The sequence below is a fragment of the Piliocolobus tephrosceles genome, chromosome 15, assembly GCF_002776525.5.
Source record: "Piliocolobus tephrosceles isolate RC106 chromosome 15, ASM277652v3, whole genome shotgun sequence".
Lineage (NCBI taxonomy): Eukaryota > Metazoa > Chordata > Mammalia > Primates > Cercopithecidae > Piliocolobus > Piliocolobus tephrosceles.
The window spans coordinates 40,833,964-40,843,303 of record NC_045448.1 but is presented as its reverse complement, the minus strand read 5'-3'; positions in this window follow the sequence as shown (position 1 = coordinate 40,843,303).

Below are 9,340 nucleotides of genomic sequence, written 5' to 3'. Positions count from 1 at the left end.
AAGAAACATACTTTTCCTGAGAATGAGTAAATACCAATTGATAACACAGATATAGGCCTACACTATAGAGAATTCTCTTGCCTATGTAAACCAATACAAATCAAGAATAGCAAATGTCAATCAATTCTTGATAATATATTCATATAATGGAATACCTGCACAGCAATGGAAATAGATAAATGAGGGTTGTGTGGATCAATAGAGATGCACGTTAGAACATAGCATTGAATGAAGGAAAGAAATAACCAGGTATTAAACTCTACTTTCATAAAACTCATCAAAGAGACAAACTAGCTTTGATATATATCTAAGAGAAAGACTTTCACAAACACACACACAAAGCAGTTCCTAATAAATACAAATCAAATTAGTGTTTAATTCTTCAGTAAGGACAGACCCTAGAGGATTATGGGTTAGGAAAGGAGCACATAGATATATAGCAAGAAGTTGATAATGTTCTAGTCATTAAAGTTGATCGTGTATTGATTGTTCTATTATCAGACTTCTTTATTATAGATCTATCATATATGTAATGTGTATAATATATAATGTGTGTTTATATATCTGTATGTGCATATATGTGTGTATGTGTATTCTGTGAATCATGCTTGCATCGTGTAGGCTAGATGGGGGCAAAGGAGCTGTATCATCCCTAGAGTCAATCCTATTTTATTGACTCTTTCACATACTCTTCCCAATTATTTCCCTATTTTCTTGCCTCATCCCCTTTACTTGACATTGTTACTCAAATGTGTTTTAGTAACTATTTCCTGATTGGAAGAGCAATACAACACATTTTTAACAGCTGGCATAGTGGAAAAATTAAAATGAAAATCACCCATAATTCTACCACATAGAGAAAATATCACTTATCTCATGTGTGCATGCACTATACATACACACGAACCCCAAAACCATTGGGAATTTCTATATATTCACCTTTGTCTACTGCCATCATAATATATAATAGCAAAATAAACAGTATTACATGTAACATATATAAGCAGTATAATAAGCAACATTAAATATTAATATGTAATATTTATGATATGCTATTATAGACTATTCTATAATATAATATTAATATAGAATATACAAGATATATTCTATATTAATATTAACATGCTATAATAATATAGAAAATATATTCTAAAATGTCATCATGTAATTATATAATGTATACCGTTAAATAGTGCATATTTCTTGTTTTACTTGTTTCAAGTCATTATTTTTTATGGCTGGAGCCTATAGGCAGAATTTTTGTTTTACTCTTCTACCAGGTCATCCTTTCTTTATCCAATGTCGAGTAGTTTTCTCTTGACTTGTATTTCCTAATTATTCCTTTCAATTTACGGGTACTTCTCAGGGCTTTTGAAATCTTTATGCAATGGCTAAAGTTTCTCATATACCTTATAATAATAAATAATATTATTTGTATTAAGGTAAGTTAACAAAATACAATGTGTCCCTTTGATATTGGGGTATTTGAGATTCCTGTAAGGTCAGAGACTCAATTCTTATAAACGTTTGTTTTGTTAAATACAGCCTTGGGAACAGGCCAACATCCAGTCAACAAAATTATTTTTAGCCCTAGGTATAATCAGAATCAAAATAAAGTGTTTAAAAAGAAGCACAATGCATAAAGATGCTCTTGACTTTTCTGGCGCTTTGAGAGAGAAGTACTGTCATATTTCCTTCCCAGTCCTAAGCTATGGTTGATACTCCTCTCTGCTCTACTCAGGGCACTCCATTTGGAGGGAACACATGGGATGATAACTCCAATGACTTCTGACTCTTACCTACAGAACCACTGCCTTTGTTATGTTTGACCTGTCATTTTCTTTCTCTGCCTAGGATGGGAAGGTATGAGACTCCATTAAAAAATGCAACAAATCGATGAGTTTTAACAGAAAAGTGAAAAAATATATAATTTTTATTTATTGGAGCCTAGTCATTTTTCCAATATGGTGTCCCTTTTTTAAATCTATTTTAGCTCAGCAGAATTGAAAAACTATGGCTAATCCCACAATAACAACAACAACAGTAACAACAAAAATCTGTTGATACTCCTGACATTTTGAGAACTTTGAATAGGATATATTGTAGAGAAAGGTAAAGATCAAGAAATGCTTCACTGAAAAAATACTGTTATTTGGAATTTAAATGTAACTTAGCCTCTGTGGGATATTGCAGTGACCTAGAATTTAAAAAAGACATCCAGTTGTAAGATAGCGTTCAAATCATTGTCAAGAACTGTTACTCAACATTAAGCTCATTTTCTCTATGTTTGACTGTATCTGTAGCTCGCAGTAACAAGAAAAGTTCATTTTATCTGCTCTCTATAGAAAATTGCTAAGGAAACCAAATCATTTTGACTCTATCTATGCCTTTATCTTTGATTTGATGAGATTTTATATGGAAAATGAATTTATAATAACAAAGAGCAACAGTAGAAAAATACTTCTTAAACAATTCTTACCAAAATTTGTTTGTATTTGAAGCATTATAGACAAAACGCAGACAGAGTTCCACTGTTGTCCTTTCTTGCTCCACGAAATTCTGGAAGTTTTGTTTTTAATTTATTTGACCTAGGGATTAATGAAAGCAGCAGAGCTTTCTATTAATGCGGAAGCTTTTGGGTGCTTAATGCGTATAAGCATCACTAGGGAAGCTTGATAAGCACACTCAGCCCTACTTACAAGATATGGGGTAAGTCTCTGAGACATGCATTTTAAGCAGTGATATAGATGGCCTGTGACTAACCTTTTAAAACATGGTCTTCAGTTGGTCACTCTTAGATTCTCCCTCTGAAACGGTCATACTATAAATTCTTTTAGGAAGCTGTATGTTGATTTTCAAACACTAAGACCCCAGCTACCTTAATACAGGTCTTTTTATACCTAGATATTCTGAGTAGCTGAAGGTTTCAGTTTCCAGTAGGAGCACTATGAAGGTGTTAATTGTGGGAAAACTGCCAACTGGTGAAACCAACAGAGTCTTTTCGGGAGATGGATTAAGTGGACCTGAATTCCAGCAAATTTCAAAGGGCAAGCTAATTCCATTTCCGTATTTGTGTGCGTGTTTATAACAGCATGTTGAAAAACCAGTTCTATATGATGTAATCATAAAAACAAATTAGTAATTATCTCATACTGTTTCTTTAACATTGCTAATAGGAAAGAAGTAGGGAGTACAGGTTTTTCACAACCCAGGAAGTATCATGCCGTTTTTTGGCTACTCACAGGTATTAAGAAATTCTATATTCAATTAGAATTACTAAACATAATGTAAATTCAGTAAATAGAATGTCTAGTACCATAAAATAATCACAACTTTGAAGTTGACGAGGTCAGTCTTTCCTCCGCTGCATCTGGGTCCCGTTGAGAACTGGCTATTTGCAGTGAGAGAAGGCAATGCAGTATTATTCACTTCTCTCAAATTCTACTTCTTCCCCACTTCTGAAGCTGGCTAACAGGAATTTCCACTCTGCTAGAATGGAAGAGAGAGAAGAAGGAGAGGCAGACAGGCATCTAAAAAATATTTTATATTAGTGGTAAGATTGGAAGATGTCCATTAATTTCTGGAGATAGGCAAATTTTTAAATTTTTAAAGCAGACTTTCTCAGGCAGCTTTGTTAGCTCTGTCCTGTGAGACTATCCTGCTATCCCTTCTAACTGCACCTGTATTGATAGGGAAAGCAATTTCTGTTTTCTTTTTCTTCTTTGAGCTCCAGGTTTTCCAAAGCCCATGATTTCTCACTTTCTTTCACACTTTCTCTCTGTTGGTAGCTCTTCGCTTTCCTAGATAATTGTTTGAACAAGATTTTAAATGACCCCAGGTAGATATTGTTACCACTAAACCGATCCCTTGATTTCATGCAGCTTTGCCCTACTGTCAGGGAGTCGGGGAGTGTGGGTACTGACAAGATACAGCTCTCAGATCTGTTGCCACAAGCTACACTAGCCAACACCCTAATATTTGACAGCCAGTAGAACTCTGCTTCTCAGTAAAAATGTTCAGTGGATCACCTAGTTACACAAACACTCACACATACAACTGCACTACTTACAGAAATAACTTAAGGACAGATAAATGATTGGCATATGATTTATTTCCTATTTAAATATAAATAGACTCAATATCCTAATTTTGTGACAAAAGTGACTGCCCCCAAAAAACAAATAAAAGGCAGTTCCTTTTCATCTTTCTATGTATTACTCCTTTCAGAATTTATTGGAAAAATTTGCAATATGTCTTAACACCACCTTTAAGAGAAATGTAAACTGGTTTCTCATTGCTACTTTTGCTTGCCTTCTTTCAAAAATTATTTATCTAATACGAATTATTTTTGAGATCATGTAACACCTAATAAGTACAACATGTCATGTGTGACATTAACATTTCCTTTTTCTTTCATGGTTTTCATCCAGGATAGTATTATTTTTCTGTCTTTTTCTTTATAAGCTTTTGGAGAAATAAATATGAATTTAATATCTAAGAAAGTTTCAGTGTGACTTCCTTAAGCTATAAAGGAAGGAGACGTAAAATATTGTGAAGTACTATAGTTAAAAATTTTGACTTTGTATAACTCCTGAGAAAATGTAATTTTGCTGACAACAAAGATAATTGTGATAATAACCATGATGACAATTATTGGAGTAATAATGATGGTTAGACTAGACTAAAAGAACCATCTAATTCAGTGGTCTCCAACCTTTTTGGCCCCAGGGACTGGTTTTGTGGAAGACAGTTTCTCTACAGACCAGGAGTGGGGATGGTTTCAGGATGAAACTGTTTGACCCCGGGTCGTCAGGATTTAGACTCTCATAAGGAATGTGCAACCTAGATCCCTCACATGTGCAGTTCACAACAGTGTTGGCACTCCCGTGAGAATCTAATGCTGCCACTGATCGGACAGGAGGTGAAGCTATCAGGCAGTAATGCTCACTCACCTGCTGCTCACCTTCTGCTGTGTCGCTGGGTTCCTAAGCGGCCACGAACTCGTACCAGGGGTTGAGCACCCCTGCTCTAGTTGATATTTTCATTAACAGGACAGAAAAAAATACCAGACGAAAAAGCAAGTATACACATTTTAAAGTGTAGAAAATTGTTACGGAAACTTTCAAAGTGACCTTTATTTGTAATAGCAAATGGACTACCATTGTACTGTTTTTGCAAAATATCATTATGCAAATGTAAATAAGTAAATTTGGTAGATATAAAAGTAGTTGATGTGACAGATTCTGGTTATCTAAAACCACAAAACAGAAGGTAATATAATGGAAATAAACCTTAGTAATTGAATTTAAGCTTGTTAGAGACCCTTATTAAATCATTCCATAAAAAGCCAAGTGCATTCACATTTCTAATGGTCCTTTAAAACTTGAATATGGAAAGAATGAATACAATGATTATGGACAGCACAATTGCTAATTATCTTTTAAAATACTATATATAGTTGTGGTTAATTGATATTACAGCATTCATCCAGAATCCAGTTCCTCAACTTTGACTCAAGGAAAACATTGGGAGGGGGAAGATATAGAAAGAGAAAATACATATTTTTTTTTCTTATTGTAGCATGTTTTTCTGCTTAAAGTGTGCATAATATACATTGTTTTTAAAAAAAGAAACCCTGGATGTTATTCAGAAAAATATGGGAGCCAAAATCTCTTTGCTCAGTAATTTCTTTTGACAAAAATTTTAAAATAAACTTCATAAATGTAAAATAATATGAACAACTCAACTTGTAGCAAAACATGTAAAATAAGAATAAAGATTTCCTCTTCACATCCAATGCCATTATTCTCCCTAAAGTCATCTCAAGAAGCAAACACTAATAACATCTCTCTAGACATCTTTCTATGAATAATTACAAATTAAAGTATCAATAAAAAAATGGGTAGATGGACAAATGGATAAAGAAGTGTATAGGTAGGTAGATCAGTAGATATAAATACTGTTTCTAAAACTAAAAATATAATACGCATAATTTCTTAAGATTTAGGACAAATCCAATTTTTTATCTCCTTGTATCTTCTCACAGTCACCCAACTTCAACCACTTGCTCAATTAAGAACTTCAGCTGAAGCTATTATTGCCTCATGTCCTGTTAAACTAGCTGCCACAGCCTCCAGAATGGTGTTTGAGAACCAGGGTTTATCTGGCCCTCCGTTATGCCTGGATAATCATTTATGTCCTGACTAGGCACATAGAAATTCCATCTTCCTAATCAGCCAAGAAGAAAGAATATGGGGATGCTGCTGTCTCATGACATTAGAGTGGAAGGCCCCAGAACAAAAGGTCAGGTAAGTGCAGCACCAATTCACTAGGATGGAAGTATTTCTTGAGGATCAGCCCCAAGCAGATGAAGAAGACAGAAGTAAATTACATAAACAAGTCGTCCAGACTCCCATGTCACCTAATTCTGTTGTATCAATGCTTCTCCATCTTATATCCAAGTGAGACAAGGACTGGAGCCTACTTTGCAAATTGGTCATCATGATATTTCGACATCTGCCACCACTCTGCTGCTGATTCATAACAGACCAACTCAGAGATGGCCCCAAATGAAAGTATAAAGAGGAATCCTCCTCAGGGTTGGAGGGGGATGCAAAGTTGTAAGCAGTATCCTTGGTTGCCCACCTTGTATGGCAGAAGTGGCCCAAGGCGAAGGCATATTCTGAGTTCTGAAACTAGTAGGTGATTTGTCTCTTTAGGCAGAGCCTGACACATGACTGGAAAATCAGAGACAAGGCAGTGTGAAGAAGAGGTATAATACAGATGGATCTATGTGAGTGATCACTAAAAAGTGCAGATGTTTTGGTCTCACACTAAGGCACATTGGAGAAAATCCTCCACAGCCAAATCTCTCAGCAGTCAGTTGAACAAGGTGACCCACCTTATGGAATGTCTGCCGGACTTTCCCTTTGTTAATCTTGGTGGTTCTGAAGAGCCAGTGAGGAGAATACTTATGGTGGCAGGAATGAGACAATGTATGGATTCAATAACCTGGACTTTTTCTCAAGTCTGCTATAGTTACTGCCACTTCTGAATACCCAGCTCTGCCAGCAGCAAGCACAGATGCTGAATCCTCCTTATGGCACAACTGAGGGAAACACAGTGGCTGAACTGGGTCAGTTACAGTAATGAGCCCCTTATACCTTGGAGGAGATTGTGGTTTACCCTTTCCAACATGGACATATACTCCCTATATTGGTGTGCCTTCTCTCTCTACCAGCTCATAGGCCTATGTGATTTGCTCAATGGAGAGTCTCTGCTGCCTCTTGCATTACTGTAGTTTCATCTTTTAACTTCACTGGTAGCTTCTGCCTTCCCCAGTGATGGCCTGGCTTCAACATAGTGTATGTCACACCCCTGAAGCATGAGTCACAGCTGTGCTAGTGCCCAGGTCTGAACCAGCTGAAACTTGGAGGCTTCAGATTCTAAGAGAAAAAAATTCATATAACCTGGATGTACAGGGAGATAAATGTCCCATGGGACAAATGTGACTAATGAGGGATAAGAGACAGGAAGGATCCAGCATACAATTTTCATACTTTTTCTTCCTTTGAACTATTTCAAGGCACAGTATTCCAGTGACATTTCAAGGATGATAGGCACAGTTGTACAGTCAGTTGTATTTTACTGAATATTTGGGCTCAGTGGGGTGTATTTGTTTCCTGTCTTTCCTTGCCTCACAATTTTTTAAATTACTTTTGGTGCTAAGAGTCTGCACTCCAAATAAGACACTAATATGTAAACTTTGCCTCAGTATGTTTTCTAGGCACCTAAGCTAAGGCAACCTAATTATTTTATTTAATCTTAATTGTATTTGAGAAAAGAAACTAGACTGAAACTTAATTATCAAACCACTCATTGTCCACCACACACCTATTACTGGCTAACTGATCTATCTTAGAAAAAAGAAAAATATATGCATGCGTGTGTGTGTGTGTGCCTACTTATATATGAACAAAATAACCAGAACTTATGTTTTTATAACAGAATGTTTCAATATTAAACATTATTGATTGTATCACCTCCATAAAAGACAATGAAAATTTACCTTCTTGCATGACTTTCAATATCCCTTCCTTCACCTCACAATTATTAACAATTATTTTATCATTTTTTAGTTGTTGAAGATTATATCATCTACTTTATAATTCCCCCAGATATTACAATTGCATATTTAAATGCTTTTAATGCTTCCCACTAAGGCTTGCCAGTATTTCTTTTCCCTGAGACCCTAATTAAGCTCCCTTGACCTAATTAAGTTCCCTTAATTGGTCTCCTTAGTTGCATCAACAGTTTTATAAAGGCTTTGTTTTCTTCTTTAGTGGTGTGTTGCCTCATTTTGCAGAAATATATCCTGAAATAGTTTTTTAGAAAAGGGTCTTGGGAAGACAAACTTTTTGGGTGAAAATGCCTTCTATCTGAAGTTATACTATGTAGTTTGCTATGCATTTTAAGGATATAATTGTAGGTTGAAAATTAAACCCCTCAGATGGTTGAAAACACTGCTATGCGCCTTTTGGAACTTTGAGTAGTGATTAGAAATCTGTTACTAGTCTGGTTTGCAGTCCTTTGTATGTGACCTGCTTTACTTGTCTTGAAAAATTCCCTTCAATTTTTGTTTTCTGAAATACCACGAGGGTGCATCTAGATACATGTTTTTGGTTCATTCATTCATTCACGATTTCTCTCCAGTTTAAAAAGATTATTACTTCGTTCCTCAGTTCTAGAAAATGTTATTGTATTTTTGTGAAATTATTCTGTTTTCCATTTTTTAAATTCTCTCTGAATTCTTTATTAGTTAGATTTTGAACTTCATATTTTCTCCATATTTTCTTTGTTTTCTACTTTCTGGATCTTTCTTTAACTTTATCTCATGCCATTCCTATTAAAAAACATATTCAGATTATTTAGCAGAATCAAGTTTTATTTCACATGAGGCCCTTTTTTGTTTAGTTTTTATTTGTTTGACATGCTTTTCATCACATGCTGGTCTTGAAATAATGTCATTCCAAATCTCTATCAGAATACTTAAAATGTCTTTCATGTTATGTTCTATTCACAATCATAGTTTTCTTCAAAGAATAATTTTATGTTTAATTATTTGATCTCTCATTTTTATGTTGTAAATTTTTCTTAAACATGTGGTGCAATTGGTTATGCAATTTTATTTAAGAAAGAAGCAACGAAAAGCTATTGAAAGTTCTTTGTGTGTGAATAGGGCTTATCTATTTGTGAAAGTTTAATGGCAGATAATTAGGCAGAAGACCAGCAGTTCTGTTAAGATGATCTCAGTATCTCAACAAGGAACACTCAATTGTGA